Source organism: Cervus elaphus, chromosome 16 (assembly GCF_910594005.1).
Source record: "Cervus elaphus chromosome 16, mCerEla1.1, whole genome shotgun sequence".
NCBI classification, from domain to species: domain Eukaryota; kingdom Metazoa; phylum Chordata; class Mammalia; order Artiodactyla; family Cervidae; genus Cervus; species Cervus elaphus.
This window is the reverse complement of record NC_057830.1, coordinates 1,003,286-1,021,223: the sequence shown is the minus strand read 5'-3', so window position 1 is coordinate 1,021,223 and position 17,938 is coordinate 1,003,286. Positions and strand designations below refer to the sequence as shown.

The 17,938-nt window shown below is 54.5% G+C and overlaps 1 protein-coding gene across 23 annotated transcripts in view; it reads left to right on the top strand.

Annotated features, from left to right (window-relative positions):
- MYT1L (myelin transcription factor 1 like) overlaps window positions 1-17,938 on the top strand; it is a 394,736-nt gene that overhangs the window by 331,764 nt on the left and 45,034 nt on the right. The window lies entirely within an intron of this gene.

Below are 17,938 nucleotides of genomic sequence, written 5' to 3'. Positions count from 1 at the left end.
GTCCCACCCAGGCTGACCCTCACGGCCTAGCGACCCCCACACCGCCCCGCCCTGCGTGAGAGAATCCTTGACTGTGACAGTCTTTAAGACCTCAGGCAAGGGGAAAAAAGGGAATAAAATCATCCAAACAAATGTGATTTTTTGGTGAGAACTCCGCCTAATATAAGTCAGCTCTGATGCTCAAGGGGAGTTTCTTCCCTAAAACTTGCCCTGGCTGAGATCACCTGAGCGTAGCCACAGAAGAGACCTCATAAATCACTTCACGTTATCCTCAGTGTTGTTTGTTTGTTTTTAAAGAAACCACATCCTCCCAGCCAGGAGTTCTTTTTCCTACTCCCCAATGCAAGATCAGTGCAGACACGGGCATGACGTACGTGTGTTAGCCATCTCTGTGACCAGTTTAAACTGAATCAAAGCTGATTCAAATCGGAAGCAATTATCTCTAGAAATGGGCCCCCAAACTGGCTCCTTTTTACACTTGGAGTTGGGGGGGACACATTAGACCCCCTCGTTGCTCCTGTCTTTGTCTTCCAGACCCAGAACCTCTATGGTTCATGCAGGTCCTGGCAGGAGAAGGAACTGTCAACCTTGGTTCCCTTCCCCGCTGAGTCTGAACTTGGACTCAGCCCTTGGGGGTGGGGGTGAGTCTTCCTCTTGGTCTCTGCCCTTTAGAACATTCTCGTGTGTTCTGTCCTTCCGGGGCACCTCCACCAGGTATTTTCACCTTAGACACAGGAATTGTAATCATGTACAGCACATAACATTGTTTTTTAAAACCTGGTTACATTTATTTAAATCGAAGAATTAGAATTCTGAACTTGAGGCAAGACATGACTTTTCTCTAAAGGTTACTTGTTTCTAGAACTTTCGAGGGTTTCCTCACCAGCTGTGGATGTCGTGCAGATGTTGGGAAGTTACTCGCCAGGACCAAGCAGAGCCTCAGCCCCTAGCTCCCGTTGTTCCGGGTGCAGGAAGTTCACCCACCTTCACCGCAGGCCAGTCTCTGAGAACCAGTTCTCATTTGTAGCATCTTCTGCCCCCTTGGTTCATAGCAGTATTTCCAGGGAACTTTGTGAATCACTCCTGCTGTGGACTCGAACCATGGCCTTCACAAAGGACATGTGCCTGTGTGGAAGGAGGCACAGGACCCCATGGACAGTTAGCTCCCCGCAGCAGAAGTCATCCTGATGCCTCAGCCCTCACGTTGGGATAGACAGGGAGCACCCCTCGGACACCCTTCTTTCAGTTAGAAAATCATTTTATTCTGCAACAGCAGGGTCACCTGAGTGCCCCAGTGTATGCGTGAGCGTCTGTACAGAGCCAGCCTCAGTCCCCTGGGGTCACATCAAACCACAGACGAGACCCACCAGGACCCCGTGAGCCTGGTGCACCCTGAGATTTGCAGGGCTCCCCTCCCACAGCAGTACCGTCGATGGTGGAACAGGCCCCCTTACGAGGGTGGGGTGGTTTACACCCTGTGAGAAGGGGGAGACTGGGACCCACCTTGCAGATGTGGAAACTGAGGCTGGGTGGTTGGTGGCTCAGTCAGTAAGTAGCCCAGTTGCCTTTTCCACACTTCACGATGCCTTTTCAAAATTAGTAGCCCTGTATCGAGTCTGGCTTTGGGTGAAGAATTAAAGGTTTGCGCTTAACTGCGTGGACATACAAGCTGTGACTTTCTTCTTCTGAAGGTTTCAGCTGTAGAGCTCCTGCAGTTTTCTCATGACCCACAAGGGGGACTAAACGGGTGTCCGGCCCACGAGGCTAAGCTCCCAGGTGAGACCTGGCAGTGGTTGTGAGACACCGTTCCCGGGGTCTTCTGTCACCCCCGGAGGAACCTCCTCCACCATCTGTGTCCCTGCGTGTGTAGAACGGTGATAAAGTCTGTGCGGCCGCCTTCTTCTAAAAATATCCTAAGAAATGCAGCTTGTTGCAGGTGCATTTTGTTTTTACCATAAGGAGGGCCAATTTAAAGTGTCCCGTATGGGAAATTGAGGGGAGCACAGTGTAGGAAACTTCTGCAGTAAGGGTGCCTCGGGACGACTCTAGTTACACACAGACATGCATACTCGCACACTCACACAAATGAACACACACACACATATTAATAGAGCAAAGCCGCCCTGCTCAGCTGAGGGTCCCAGAGGAACGCCAGGCTGCTCTCTCTGCTTCCAGAGCAAACTGCCCCAGCCACAGTCAGCCCCGGAGGGCCCGCCCCGGAGACCCTGGCCCGCAGAGAGGTGTCATGGGGCTGTTTGCACTTGATGACCGGAACCGACAGGTGCCTCCCTCCCGTTCCTTCTCTTTCTGATGGCTGGTGTTAGACCCAGGTTACTAAGGGAGAGACCCAGTGGTGGGGTTTGGGATTATGTTTTAATCACCTTTAACCGTGCTCACGCGCAAGTCAACCAAAAACAAGGCGAAGCAAAGAAAGAAAGAGAAGTGTTGATGTCTTGTTTCCTTTATAAAGGAATCTGTGCTTTGTAGAAGCACCTGTAGTCTCTCTGGCAGGGTCTAAGACGCAGTCTAGGTGGGTTTGTTTGTTCTCCACCATCTGCCAGCTCTGGGGGCAGGTTATGCCGAAATCTGCGGCTGAAAAACCAGACTTAGTTCATCAAAGGAAGGCTCAGATGTAGCAACAGACTCTGTGAACACAAAGCACGGAGCGCTGCCTCTCCCGTCAGAGGAGTCAAGTCCTTATCTGTGAAACGGGCGCGTCTGGCACCCGGCTCACTGTAGGCACTCCGTGATTGTCATCATCCCCACGGCAGCACACACACGTCCCACAGCTCAGGGGAAACTGCTGGGTTTTCTGACAACATTAAGCAGAATGCAGAAGGAAAATGTAAGCGCTAATTTAATGTTTACCAAATAACTTTGTGACCTCCTTGGAATAAGGAAAACTTCAATTCACTATGAACTCTTATGAGCCTCCAGCTTTGGAGAGCTTTATAGCAGGTCCTTTAATTCTGAAAGAAAAATAAGGAGAGGAAAGATACTGTAGCAGTTACACCTGTTAGAACACCTGGGGTTAGGGTTATTGCAGACGGGGTGCCCAAGGGCTGAGTTCTCCTTGCCATGTTCCTGTGTGTGTGTGCCTGTGCATGGGTGCTGTGCACATGTGTATACATGTGTGTATGCATGTGTGTATTGTGTGCGCGTGGTGTACATGTACATATATGTGTGTGAGCATTTGTCTGTATGTGCCTGTTCATGTGAACACATGCAGGTGTGTATGCATGTGCATGTGTGTACATTTATATGTGTGAGCGTGTGAATCTGTGTGTGCCTGTGCGTGTCGGGTGTGTGTGCATGTGTGTGCATGAGTGTGTGTGGGGGGGTGTAGACATGTGTGCCTGTGCATGTGTGGGTGTGTACATGTGTGTGTGAGCATGTATGCATCTGCGGAAGTGTGTGTGAACATGTGTATGCATGTGTGCCTGTGAAGGGGTGTGTACATGTGTGTACCTGTGTGCTTGAACATGTGTGTGCGTGTGCAGGGGTGTGTATGACAGCATGTGTATGCATGTGTGCGTCTGTGCGGGTGTGGGTGTGTACGTGCAAGCATGTGTGCCCACGTACCTGTGCGTGTGTGCTGTGCACGCGTGCATCTGCGGGCTAGCACAGGTGTTCTCACTTCCAGTTGTTGCCCTCATCGTGTGTGCAGCCTCTGCTGCCCCCAGGCATGGTTTCTGCCCTCTGTGCTCACATCCCCTCAGTAAAAAGGGATGTTGTGCAAAGTCCCTGAGCTTCCAGGTGGAAGCAAAACCCAGGAGAGGGCATTTCCTGGAAGACTATAAACCAAGCTGATTCATTCTTTCAGTTTAAAAAATTGTAACCCACATCCAGAGATAAGACACCCTCTCTGCCCTCAAGGCACCCAGGCCCAAGTTCGCAGCCACCAAGAAGTGCAAGGGGAGTCCTGGCAGATGGAATGGGGGCCCGGTGGGAAAGCCTCCTGGCAGATGGGGGCCAAGAGGAGGCCTTGGGGGGATGGGGGGGACAACGGGGCTGAGGGGCTGGGCAGAGCTGAGGATCTGAGGATTCGGGCAGGGGGACTGGAACTCCAGTCCCCACGGTTAGGGGGTGCAGAGTGGAGCCAGCCATCCAGACCGCCCTCCTGGGCACCAAGTGGATATCCCTCAGCGGGCCCTGGCCCAGCTGGCAGTCGTGGGCTCCATCCGGGGCCACAGTTGAATCAAGGCTCATCCCAGACAGTCGTCAGGAGCCTGGCCCCTGGCCTCCCAGGCACCTTCTCTGTCACAATCAGGGATTTGCTGGACAAGCCATGAGGCTGCCCAGAAAATCTGGTCTTGTCAGCCCCGAGAAATTGAATCTTTAGGCTGTTTCTTGGTGTTTCATCATCCATTTTCATCAAAACTAAATGAAACGTGATTAATGAGGCCAGATCCCCAACCCCCTCTCAGCTCAGTCACACAGTAATTAAAGTCCTGTGTGGAAGCTCTGTAGGTCTGAACAGGTTTCATCAGGGTCTCTGATCCAGGCTCTCGTCGAGCAGACCCTCACCCACCCCACACTGGGAGACGCAGCATCCTCTTCTGTTAAAGCAAGGGTGGGTCCAAGGCACCTGCACTTCGTTCTGCCTTCACCCTGCCATGCGTGCTGTATTCCAAGAGGCCAAAGCAACCTCCTCTGCCACCAGGACGCCCGCCTGCTGGCTGTCCGGAGACCAGCTGGCAGTGGCCACTGAACCTGACCCAAGAAGCAGGAGCCCTGACGGACAGACCCCTCCTGGGGAGGGGCTGAGTCTCTAACGCAGAGCTGGCCTCGAGCTCTTTATGGTTTCTGTTGTGACACGCTTGTGGAAGATTTAAGTCCAGAAAAAGGCCATGAGGAAGACCTTCCTTAAGACATATTTCTGAACATTCCTTTCCTCCATTTTGAAATGGTAACATTTTAACACAGATATCAGACAGTACTGAATGATGTTAATTATTTCTAAATAAATAGAACACAATTTGTAATCTAATCTAAGCTAAAATACCCCACGCTATACAATCTATTTAAAAATTACTCCTTGAATACATTTAATTTTTAACTGCAAGATTAATCTTCCTTGTAAAATTAAGAATATAAAACATACAGCATATTTGGTGCATGTGAACAAAAGGGAAAAAATGACTTTCCTTATAATTTCAAATACTGCAGTTTTAAAATACATATTTAAATACACTGTATGTCAGTGCATGAACACACATGTGCGTGAACACAGGTATATTGTCTGTCATTAGGCCAGGATTCAAGGCCAGACACATGGCCCTTCAAAAAACACGTTGGACAGCCTGAGTCTTCCTCGTGCATTACATCTGGTTAAACTCGCCCTCTCCTAATTATTGGGAAGCTAGTCCCATTTTCATCTCACCCTGGGCGACTCTGGGCGACTCTGAGCCATGACCTTCCTTCTGGCTCAGCGGCTGGCCTGCCCCGGCCCCAAGCTGCCTGAGAAGCTGCTTCTGTGCAGCAAAGGAAGATCTGACCAGGGAGGACTAGGTTGCGTTGGCCTTTCACTGTGAATTTGAGGTTTTATTCCAGTAAACACGTCACTAATTTATAGTTCCCCGGAGCAAAATGAGCGAAATTGGAAATAAAGTAGATGTTCCCTCTGGGAAATCACCGACAAGGATTTTGGAGGGCATTTTTCCTGGCAATTTCAGGAGAGAGGACCATTCTCTTTAGGTTTCTTTCTTGATTGGAAAGACCGACTCTGAGGGGCTGAAGGGGGCATTTGTGGGCTGGGGGGGCCAGTTAGCAGAGACGCCCAGGAGCAGATTCACCTGTGAGTTCGTCCCTAAACGTGACCCCTCATCTTCCCGGAGCTACAGTTCAAGAAAAATCAGATTCCTTCCTGTCTAGTGTCTCTTTTTTGCACTTTTACAAAGAGAGACAGGTCCCAGGTACCCATGGGTCTTGCTTCCTCGTCTCCAGATGGTTGAGGTGCCTAATCCTGTTGTCTGCCCACAGTAAGAGATGGAGACACCCTGCTACCTTCACAGGGGATTCGAGAATACTGTGATAGTAGAGAGAGATGAGAGCTGCCTCTCTAACCTGACCTTTTCAAGAAAAAATAAACGTTAAGTGCAAATAATTTCTAATCATCAAAACGAAGGTGTGATTTGGCTTTATGATGTGAGTTTCTACAAGAGTGTCCAACAGAACTTCTAGGGCTATGAAAATGTCCAGTCTGGCAACCATGGCCATGCGTGGCTCCCGAAAGGGTGGTGAGGCTGAGGGACTGCATTTCTGGAGGTATTCTGCGTTATTGATCCAGATTTAACAGCCACACCTGTCAAGTGGACAGTGCCGCATAGAACCTTGGACTTCATTGACCTGTTCTTTTTTAACATTTGCTTCTTTATTTGGCTTCGTCGTCTTCGTTCTGCAGGGGGAGGGGGGGCGGGTTCTCCCTAGGTGCAGCATGTGGGTGTCATTGCCCCTTGACCTGTGGATCTTAGTCCCCCGACCAGGGATCGAACCTGAGTCCCCTGCACTAGAAGGCAAACTCTTAACCAAGGGACCACCAAGGAAGTCCCAGTACTGTTATTTGTATATAGTTTTACTGTATTTTAATACACATTCAGGAATATTTTATTCCTGCAACCAAATAGTTTACAAATTTTTAATCATCTGTGTCCTAAACATTTTTGTGGTATTATTAACACACTGAAAAATAGGTTAGTCCTTTTACATTTACATTGTCCTCTTTTTAATTTCATGCCATTTAGACAGATTAAAACTAAATATTATACAAGTTTCACAGTGTTTTTTTTCAGAATAGAATATTTGCATGTTGCACCAAAACCTTCTTTTGGACCAGTCAGGCAGCATTCGATACAAGGTAGTGGAAAGCCTCTGTTATTTTTAAAATATATTTGACTTTATTACTTTCAAACTTGTACAGAAATTCAAATCTGGTTAAGCAGGTGTCATCAAAGAGCAACTCGGGCCCCTTCTGTAGTGACTAAATAAGCCTGGCTGATAATTTGCATATACATTATTAGTACCTGGGGCGAGGAAGTGGTCAGAAGCCTGCTCTCTGTTCCTGGCTGGAATCTTCCTCTTGCAAGCTTGCTTACTTAATCCCCTAATTAGCCTACCTGTCAGAAGAGCTGCTCCACGGAGGGGACCTTCAGCCCCGCCCTGTCCCAATTATCCTTGGCGTCTGGATTCTGAAGATGTCACCACAGAGCACAGGGCAGAGTCTGGGACTCAAGACAATAACTTGATTTTGCTCGTTTTCAACCCCAGGGCTGCAGAGAGCAGTTCCGTCGTGGCGTCCATGCTCAGGAGCGTGTGGCCGCGTGGCCCCGCTCCATGACCCCTGCCCAGGCAGGGGAACAGCAGCTTCGCGTCGCTCCGCTCATCGTCCTGTGGCCAGGGGCTTTGGTGCTGTCTTACTCCTTCCTTCGGTTGAGGTGAACTGTACTGGGGTGTGCAACCACACGTGTGAGTGGGTCTTAGCTGAGAGGGGGCACCGTGTGCTCTTAACAAGATCAGGAAATTTTAAAATGACTCTTTGGGAGCAAGGCTACTATAAGCTCAAAAAATTGAGAATGCAGGGGAAGAAAAATTACGTATAGTATCATCTCTCTACTAAATACGAGTTAGCTTTTTTATTAATCACATCTATTGAGGATCTTGAAGGCTGCTTCTTCGTGTACCATGCAGGTTATGGAGTCTTTAAAAGGTGCATCATATTCCTGGGGGTGGGGGTGGTGATTCTGTAGCTTCCTTCTTGACATAGAACAATGATCAACCACAGACACCCAGCCCGGGAACGCAGGTGGCTGGCGCGTCAAGGTCCACCCATCCTTGTCGCCGAGAGTGGGCGGTTAGGACCGCGGATGAAACGCAGATGAAGCGGTGCCCTAGGAAGCCCGGTGATGAGCTCCGAGCACATACGTCTCATTTTATAGACCCGCCAGCTCCTGTAGTCAAGCCTTACACACAGACGACAGGCCAAGGGTGTGTGCTGTTCCCTGGATTTGCATGTAAACCCCTGTGTGGACTCTGGGGGCCTAGGAGGGGCAGCGGGGGAAGGTTCTGGAACATGAAGCAGCGCGTCAGGGCTCAGACCCCGTCAGGCCTCCAGGACTCAGAGCTCCAGTCCGAGGAGGTGGGTGTCAGTGCAGCGGGGTCGTTACCTGAATCTTCACCCATCACACCGGCCCTGCATGGAGGATGGCTGGCAGGTTGGCGAGGGTGAGGAGGAGGCCTGTGGGGAGGCCTTGGTGACCGCCAGGGCTGGAGGTGATCCCAAAGACGAGGTCAGGAGCAAAGCTGGCAGCAAAAGCGATCAGACTCGCGGGATCCTGCCAGAGGAACGCAATGTGAGTGGGTGGGCACCCCCCAAAGGTGCCCCCACCACCTGCATTCCCCCAAAACAGGAGGCGACTGGGGGGAGACTTGGGGCTGGTCAGAGGTTGACTGTCCAAGGCAACTAGGAGAGGGCCCTGTGAGGGCGAGGGGCGTTCAGGGGAGCCGGAGACTGGAAACCTGGTCGTTGGCATACATGTGGCGACTAAAGCTCCTGAACAAGAAGAGTGAGTCACCAGGAGTGTTGCTGATGGAGGAAGCCAGGACTGCGGCTCAGCCCCGGGGGTCTCCTGTTCAACTCCACCGGAGGAGCCCAGGGCCACCCGATTACTTCCTGGAAATGGAAATTGTTACAGACCTTCCACGTCCCGCCACAAACAGGTTCCCTCCTTGGCCGGCCGGCCCTGTGCTCAGCGGCTCCGGGTACCCTCAGGACCTGGCCGCACAGAGTTCTCCCTATCACCAACATGGCGGCCGGCGAACATGCTATGGGCTTCCTTGTGAGGCGGCGTTGTCCGGATGTGGCTGATGACGCAATTTCCCCTCACACGTCATCAGAGCGACAGGACTGCTCCCTGGCCAACGGCTTCACCCCTGCGCTTTCCCTGGACGCTCGCTCTTCCTGCCGAGGCTGAGCGGACACACCGGTAGGGGGTGGGAAAGTGTGATGACGCAGGTCCTCCACCAGAGGCGGTCCCACCTACAATCTGATCATCTAGCAGAGCCGCTCCCACGCACTGCCCTGAGGACGGCGGGCCCCGCTAGGCTGGACGACCGGGCTCTGTGTCCAGCAGCGGGGAGGGCAGTGCCGCTCAGCAGTCTTTACTGGGAGAAAGACCTCAGCTTCACCTCAAGCATAGATTTACAGGCTGTTTCACCTTAGACTTCCCTGGTGGTTCCACCTGCAATGCAGGAGACCCAGGTTCAACCCCTGGGTCAGGAAGATCCCCTGGAGAAGGGCATGGCAACCCACCCCAGTATTCTTGCCTGGAGAATCCCATGGACAGAGGAATCTAGGAGTAAAGAGTTGGACACGACTGAGCGACTGACACTTTCACTTTTTGTTTTTCATCTTGAGCCCTAAAGATGGGTTAAGAGACCCTGAGATGCATGTCTCTTAGTTCTTCACATAACTGTCTACCGCGTGTGCATACTTCACAGTGCAAGAACTTTCTGGCGTTCTCCACTGCGTGGTCCTTTGTCAAGCCCTGGAGATGACCTTCCCTGACCCTTCTCTCCATCCAATCCCAGACTGTCTCCAGGAGCCTAACCTCGGAGCTGGGTGCACCCTTCCAGAGCTGGCTGGCCCCTCACCTGGGCTTGGATCCCCCCGCGAGCCCGGCACCCCGGCTTCTTTCTGCAGTGGTTGTGTTCTGTCTTACAGCCTGGCTGTGTGGTCACCTGCACCAAGCCCAGGACAGAGACTTCTGAGCGCACCCCTTGGGGCTTCAGCATCTGCCTGGTCCTCAGCAGCACTTGGCACTGTGCTGGGGATGCTGGCTGTTTGAGGAATGCCAGCTAGTGAATGAACCGGAATAAGCTGATTTGTACGATACAGCCTTATAAGGAGCCTGCAGTCTTACGGGGGGGACGCATTGCGGTCAGTAGGCAGGTTGGCCAGGGGACCCTAGGCACAGGCGACCATGTATCTGAGCCCCAGGTCTCCCCTGAGAAGGTAGGGGATTCGGCCGGATGATCTGGAAAGTTCCAGTCAGTTTGTAAACGCTGATGCCCTGGGTGGGAAGGAGACAGTGGTAGGGGGTGCGCTCTACAAGGTCAGCCTGGGTCAGGGGACAGAGCTGCATGTGGACAGCCTTGGTGGCAACCACATGGAGACCTGGTGGCTTGAGCATGACCTGGCTCCAGCCTCGCTCTGCTGAGTGACGTGCAGCATCTCCTGCACCCGGACTGTGATTTTCCAAGTGAAAAGCAGAGGAAACACTTCCCCTCGTGTCCACTGGGTGGGAAGCTAGAGTGGAAGCGGCATCACCGTCCAGCAGGAAGCTAAGCGGCCGGTCCACGGTGCCCAGCACCCAAGCAGACAGGCAGCTTGCCCTGCAGGGCGGGGTCGAGCCCCAGGGCCCCCCCAGGGCTGCCACAAGTCACAAAGCTGGTCCGTCTGAGCTCGACTCTGAAAAGATGAAGAGGAAGTCCCTCTCCAGCAAATGTAGCCCCCTTGGTCTGCGGCAAGGAGGGGCGCACACCCCCGTGTAGGCGGGGACCCAGAGGCTTGTGGGAGGAATACTTGTATCTTTCCACTGCTTCCCGCCCCACGTTTAAAACTCGCCGAAGGAAAGGAAAGTGACCTCGGCCTGTTTCCAAGACCTGGGCTGTCTGCGGAAGCAGTGAGAGGCTCGTCCTCTCCCCGTGAAACTCGGGGTGCCGCCATGGGTGCCCGCTGTCTGCCTCCTCCTCCCGACATGGCTCCTGTCTTCCTGGACCGTGCCGTCCTCTGCTGTCCCTGGCGGTCCCTGTCCACCACCCCATGACCCGTGTTAACACTGGAGATGTCAGTTCCTTCCGGGACTTTCAGGTCGCACATTTTTAGGCCGCACAGCTTTCCCGCGTTCCCTTCTCCAAGGCGTTTGTCTCCCAAGGAAGGGGGTAACTGTTCGTTGGGTTTCCCGTTTTGTTGGTTTGTTCTCCCTTGAATGTGAGGTGCGCTCAGTTCACCTCTCGCACCGCGTGGGGTCAGGGCTCCCCGGGGCCTCTAGCAGGTGGGCAGAGGGGTCAGGCGGGTGGGACTCAGCACCAGGACTGGGCCTGGCTCTCACTCAGCACTGCACGTGCCTGCGGGGAGTCTGAGCGAGCTTCAGTCATTTCTGTCAATCCTGGCCTTTCCGAAGGGAAGGCTCGTTCCGCTCAGCCCGGGCGTCCTGTCAGGATCGTCCCAGTGACTCGGCCTTGTTCCCTCTTGCTCTTTGTTTCTCGCTGAGGTGTTTCTGCTTTCTTCCCCTTTCGCATCACGGTAAGACCTGTTCACCCTTGAAAATGCGTGTTTCTGGCTTTTAGTCCCTCAGGGAACTAAGTGGAGCCAGCTCTTAGGTTAAGTAGAAATCATTTAAGATTTTGTTTATCCCTTTGTTGAGAGTATTTGCGATCCATTAGCCACCTTCTTGGGAAAATTCCTTTAGCAATCCAGTCAGGATATTTCAATTGCACTAATAAGGACCGCCAAAGACCTGGAGGCATTTAAACATCTCTGGGTTTTCAGGAGTGTGATGTAAGGAGGGCAGTAAGCATCACGAGATGACCTCTCCTACCTCTGGGGGTCCGTCATGACTCCTATAAGCCCCTCTGGGGAGTCAGAGCAGGGCCAGGTCTCAGCAGTGGGGGCCCCTGCAGCCCCGGGCCCCCCGCCCACGGCAGGGCAGCCTCAGAAGGCAGGTGACCGCTCAGGCCTCGCAGCACACACGGCAGACGGAAGCTGGCGCCCACACCGTGGTTCACTGCAGGGATGAGACGGGCCGTGTCTCAGGCGCCGGCTCCAGACTGAGAGAGAGAAGGCCTTCTGATGAAGGACTGGGGTCTGAGGAGACGGGGAGGCGCGAACGGCCCGCCTGGGCCTGGTGGGCCAGGCCAAAGGGGCTTCAGCACGCTGGGGGCCAGCAGGCTGCGGTGGGGAGGTCAGGAGAAAAAAGACAGACAGTCAGCACCTAAAGTCTGACCCAGTTCCAGCACCACATGAATGAAACGGAACTTCTTATACTTGAAACCCCAACAACTGAGATCAAAATATTTCAGAGATAAAAGGACTCCATTTTCCTAATCTATCTTTTTCTGCCTCATGTCTAATATGGTATTATTTTAAAATGCTCATGTCAGACTTGCAAATCAGGTTTAAGATCATCAAATAAAAATGTCCGTCAGCCCATCAAACCCTCATCATATCTCATCCTCGCTCACTAATTTCACTCTCTTCTCCCATTTTCTGAATTCTGAAACATCCTCCCAACTGGCATATTTTGATCATCTTTTGCTCTGTCATCTCTTAGCTTTCAGTCTGCCTTGAATACTTGCTTCAGTTCCCTTGCCTTTTTGGGTGACATGTGTTTTTCAGATGGAAACAGAGGCATTTTCATTCCCTGTGCCTTGTCTGAGGGTCAGAACAGCACTGGAGATGTTGAGAAACCCTCTCTTTATTCTCTGCCCATCTCATAGCTCCAAGCAGAGCAGACCCTCACATCCTAGGCAGTCTAGTCTACAACAGAGCATGTTTTAACATTCCCGGTTACATGCTGCGCCGCCTGCGAGAGGCTCTACCACGTCCCCTGGACGAGTTCTCAGCCAGGGTATTAGGGGCTGGGCTGTCATTTCCCCACAAATATCGCATCTCCTGCAAAGCCCCTTTGGATTCCTCGAGTTTCTCAGTTTTGGTTCCCGAGTTTCTGTCTCAGGAGTGACCTTCCGGGAGCCTCTGATGCTAACTTCCTGGTATCAGAAATGACAATCTTGCTTTAAATCTTACATTTCATAGCATCTGATGCCTGTGGCCCTCAGTAAACTCAGTAGCCATTTCACCCACATGACTCTCCGCCCACTTGCCTCAGCACTGCGTGGCCTCGGGCGCTGAGATGCTGAAGGCTGACACGGCAGGCACCTTCCTCGTGCCAACAAACAGCTCTAGCAGAGGGCAGGGTGAGCCAGGTGGTAAGGCCAGCGGAGAGGAAACGACCCTTAAAACCCGGATAACTGGCTCGTGGGCCTGGGCCTCTGCACACTGGAAAGCATTCCGCCAACAGGAGGCTGCCCCAGCGCTGTACGGCCTCTCAGGACAAGTGTCAGCTTCAGCTGGACTTCCAAGCTGCTCTCCACACAGACCAGACTGCAGCCCAGTCGTCCACAGACCAGAGGAGAAAATGGCCCAACAGGCATTTCTGCTGTGTGGTAGGCACTGATAAATTGCATAAGCGAACATAAAAATCAGAGAAAACGCCTCCTTCAGAGTCCAGCCAGAGCGAGTGACTCAGGGCTGACAGTGAACTTGCATCTGATGAAGGCTGGTGTCCCCGTCCTGGAGAAGAGACTTGTGTTCATCATTTTCTGCTCCAGTTTGGTCTGATCCAAAGACAGCTGGGAAGACACGGGGCACAGAGGCGCGGTCTGGGGAGGCTTCTGCAAGGTAGACCCCCGCCCACCAGCAGCAGAGTGGCCAGGCTGGGGAGGGGTCCCCAGAAGCTGGGGGCTGCTTCTCTCAGAACCTTCAGAGGCAGGGAGTCTGTGACCTCTCTGCGGCCTCCATCAAACATTCAGGTGAGAGCAGCCACGAAAGGCCAGTCCCCGGGTGGCCCGCGGTGATGGACGTGCGGACTCTCAGAAATCCGTGGCACCTTTCCGGCTGAAGCTCATCTTCTCTGGACCAGGAAATAATTTCATGAATAGCCTCAGCGAAGAAAGTCTCACAATTGGACGTCAGCACCCCCAGGAACCTCTGTGAGAGCTGACATCATGCGCGTGGAGAGAACGACCCCACACTTGACTCTCCAGGCTCGAGGACGCGCCAGCCCCACAGCCCCTCTGACAAGCAAAGGATGTGGTTGTTTTACATGTGATGTCCTTTAAGTTTCAACAGCTTGTTAGGTCGGTCACTCTTTCCCTGACATGGGAAGTGAGCGTCCTTGCCGTGTAATGAGGCAAACGCAGGCCCCAGTCCCCACGAATGAGGGACCAGCCTGGTGTGGCCACGTGCTAGCTGGGCGCCTGGACTCATCGGCCTCCTTCTCTCCCATCTCTGGGACGTGGCAGCTGGGCAGCAAGTCTGGGGAAGGCTGACAGGAGGAGCGTGTCAGAACCTGGGTCTGCCGTTCCCCTCGACAGAGCACCATCAAAGTCCGGGGTCCCCATGGTCCTCAGCTCTGCAAAGTGAGCCCCTGGTCCTTGAGTCTGTGGACATGTTGCACTCACACGTGCACACCCTGCCCAGCGTGGAGAGGGTGGGGCTACAGCCCCAGGGCCCCGGCGCCCAGCACAGAGCCCTGCCCAACAGATGACGCCGCGGGAGCCCCCCAGGCCCACGCGGGGCCATGCTCTGTCCCCGGCAGCACGCAGCGGGCATGTGCCTGCAGGTGGGTCTCCGATCTGTGTCTCGGGACACAGCTGTGTCAGCGGAGCTTCCAGGCGCTGTGACTCAGACTGTCCGGGTGGCCCCAGGGGAGCCTGGCTGCAGGGCAGCCTCTGATCCCCAGGCTCTCAGAGCCATGGTTCCTGTAGCTCTGGAGGCCCAATGGTGTGTCTGTCCCAACAGCTCCTGACTCTGGTTGTGCACCGCTGTCCAGGCAAGAGACTAGCCTGATGAGCCCCGCTCCTTGTGAAAGGCCTTCCCTGCCTCCCCGGGATGTCCACCCCTCCCCGCCAGCTCCTCCTGCTCAGAAGCAGGCTTCCCCAATTCTCCTGCACATCACAGAATCAGCAGCACCAGGGGGTGTCTGAGGGAGGAGGTTTCCATAGCAACTGGCTCGCTCATCCCAGGCAGCCCTGCAGTTCTGTGGGGTGGGGGCAGAACTTCCTCCCACCCGGCATTAGCCGCCAGAGGGCCTTCCTTCCAGGGGGGCAAGACTTGCCCTGTCTTCTGGGCCAGAGAAAGGGCCCCCAGCCACCCTAGAGATCTCCCCAGGTGACGGCTGATGAAACATGAGAATTACAAATCACCTCATTCCTCTCCTCCTATAAGAATTCCTAATTAAACATGTTCTTTCCTTTCTTTCTCTTTTTCCTTCCTTCCTTCTTATTTTTCCAGAAAATGATTCTTCCCTTACGGCTACCATAACGAAAATCATTTTTAAATGTGATTCATTTCCTATAAACTCATTTGTGGTTTGGGATAAGTGAAGTTTCCGTAAAATATGCTCTGGGATAGCCATGTTTTAAAATGATTTCCTTAAAAATCAGATCCAGGTTGCTTTCCATTAAACACAGATAGTGTTGATATTTAGCAGACTCCACGATGCGGTTTTATTTGTAAGAGTTTTCTGCACATGTTGAAGTGGAGAGTCCGTGGCAGTGTGTCCCCAGTGAGCTGGACGCCAGGTCTGTGTGTCTCCCTAATGAGCCCATCGCCCCAGGCCCACCGCCCCGTCCACAGCCCCACGTGGCATCCTGGGCAGAGCTGGGCCATCCACAGAGCCCCTGCCACCTGGGGACCACTCCCAGGCGCCACCTGGGACCCTCCATGGGCAGAATGTCACAGCCTGGGACAAGGACCGCTGTCCCCACGGAGGACTGGATGCGTCTGAGCCAGACTTCATGACAGGAGGACACAGGATGCTCTCCAGCCCTGGGATTGTGGTGAGCCAGGCAGAGGAGCGTCCAGACCCAACGCCCATTGGTGGCTGTCATGGTGCCTCTCCAGGGCCACTGCCCACACCGTCCATCAGCCTACTCAGGTTAAACCCACTGCCCCCCGCAACAGGCAGTGGCCTCTGAGCCAGCCGGGGGCACAACTTGGGCACCTCTGTGCCTGCTTTGTCTGCAAGATCAGCCAAAGAGAATAGAGCCCAGTGCCCAGGGCTGCTGGAGAGGAGGTGAGCAGTCAGACAGTCCGCTGCTGCGCGGAGGCCTTCGTGGTCGCTGGCCCTTGCTCTGGGATGGCCTGGGATGCGGGGTGGTCAGGGACAGTGGCCGTTCTTAGGAAGCACCCTGCACGGAAGCCTAACTGGGCTCCAGGCCCATCCTCAGTGCTAGGGGGAAAGTCAACAGGCTCCCTGAGATTCAGGATCTCTGTGAACCGGCCCATCTGGAGAGAAAAAAATACAGCTAAGCTGTATTCTGCATTTTCATATTGTTCATGGGATTCTCGAGGCAAGAATACTGAAGTGGTTTGCCAATGCATTTGAACTGTGGTGCTGGGCTCTCTTGAGAGTCCCTTGGACAGCAAGGAAAACAAACCAGTCAATCCTAAAGGAGGGCAACCTGAATATCCATTGGAAGGACTGACGCTGAAGTTGAAGCTCCACTACTTTGGCCACCTGATGCAAAGTGCCGACTCATTGGAAAAGGTCCTGATGCTGGGAAAGATTGAGGGCAGGAAGAGAAGGGGACGACAGAGGATGAGATGGTTAGATGGCATCACCGACTCGAGGGACATGAGTTTGAACAAACTCCAGGAGATGGTGAAGGACAGGGAGGCCTGGTGTCCTCTGTCTCAGAGCCGGGCCTTGGGGTGGGGAGGGGTTGGGAGGGCCAGGTGCCAGGCTCACCTCATCCCTGTGATCACAGGTTCCCTGTGATCACACCCAGCCACACACACACAGATGCTCAGGACCCACGGTGCGCAGCCCTGCTGGTCAGCAGGCTGACACCCGCCCAGAAAGCGCCCTCAGCCCTGCCGCCCACAGGAGCGCCCGGGGCGGAGGGGCAGTGCTGGCCCACGGACCACGGACAGGACACGGCAGCTCGCCGGCACTCGGGTGGAGGACCAGATCCCTTCTCGGGACACAGCCAGACCGTGCCCGGCCACGGAGACCCCCTGAGGCCAGGAAGGGGCCCGCAGGACAGGCCCCTCGAGCACACACCACCCGCCGCAGCGCACTCGCCGGCTCTGGGCCGCTCGGCACCTAGTTTGCTGAGCAGAAAACGGAGAAGCACAACAAGCTCTGCAAGCGCTGGCTGCCGAAGTCCAAGCTTGGAGGGAGAAGCCCCACCTCCGTCTGCTCTGGGACGGGGAGCCGGGCAGACGGCCAGCTGCTGGGCCCTGAGACAAGCGAGAGACACGGACACAGGACGGCGCCCTGCTCTGCCCCGCAGGCTGAGGGCATCACAGAGATGAGAGGGCAGCTCTCAACCGGGGTGGCCGGGAAGACCCCTGGGAGGGAGAGACCGTGGGAGCTCCGGCCCGTGATGCCCGGGTCTGGAAGGGAAACAGGACCTGGGGGGGCATTTGTTGGGAAGCAGAGGCCCCCGTGGGGGTGAGACTGTGGCTCAGGTAAACAGAGGGGGTGGTGTGGATGAGCCAGGTGGGGACAGGGCGCCCCGCCGCACAGGGGCTCCGGGAGGCCTGGACCTGCCTCCTCTCACCAGGGGCCTGCAGAAGGCCTCCCCTGAGTGTGCCATCACCTGGAGACAGGCTGGGCCTCCTGGAAAGCCCTGCAGAGGGGTCCCAGTCCTCCAGAGGGGTGGACACTTGTGGCCCCTCTGGGACATCCCAGGCCGAAGATGAAACCTGGGGCATTAGCCCTGGGCCTTCAGGGAGGTCACGGGCAGGCCTGGCCCCATCCGCCCACGTTGCCCTCTGCTCCCCACGGTCATCCCGTCCCCGTGAGCACCTGTGCTTTCCTCCGTTGGGGCTCCCCGAGAAAGCTATTCCTGAAAGTTCGGGACCAGAGCCCCATCCTCCTCAGGAGAGTCTCTGGGCCCAAGGCAGCACTGTTTCCCTGAGTCTCTTCCGAGCTCAATACTTCCCAATGCTTTGTCCTTTTCCCAAGTGATCTGGCTCCAGGCCTCAACTCCTCCCCACCCGTGGAGCAAGCAGGACACTCCCTCCAGGAGGCCGTGCGGCCCAGAGCCTTGGGGTGTGGGAGAGGGAGCTGCCCACAGTGGCCCCACGTCCTGGGCTCGCAGGCAGCACCTGTGAGGGCATCGGGTACCAGCAGTGACCGTGGGGCATCGG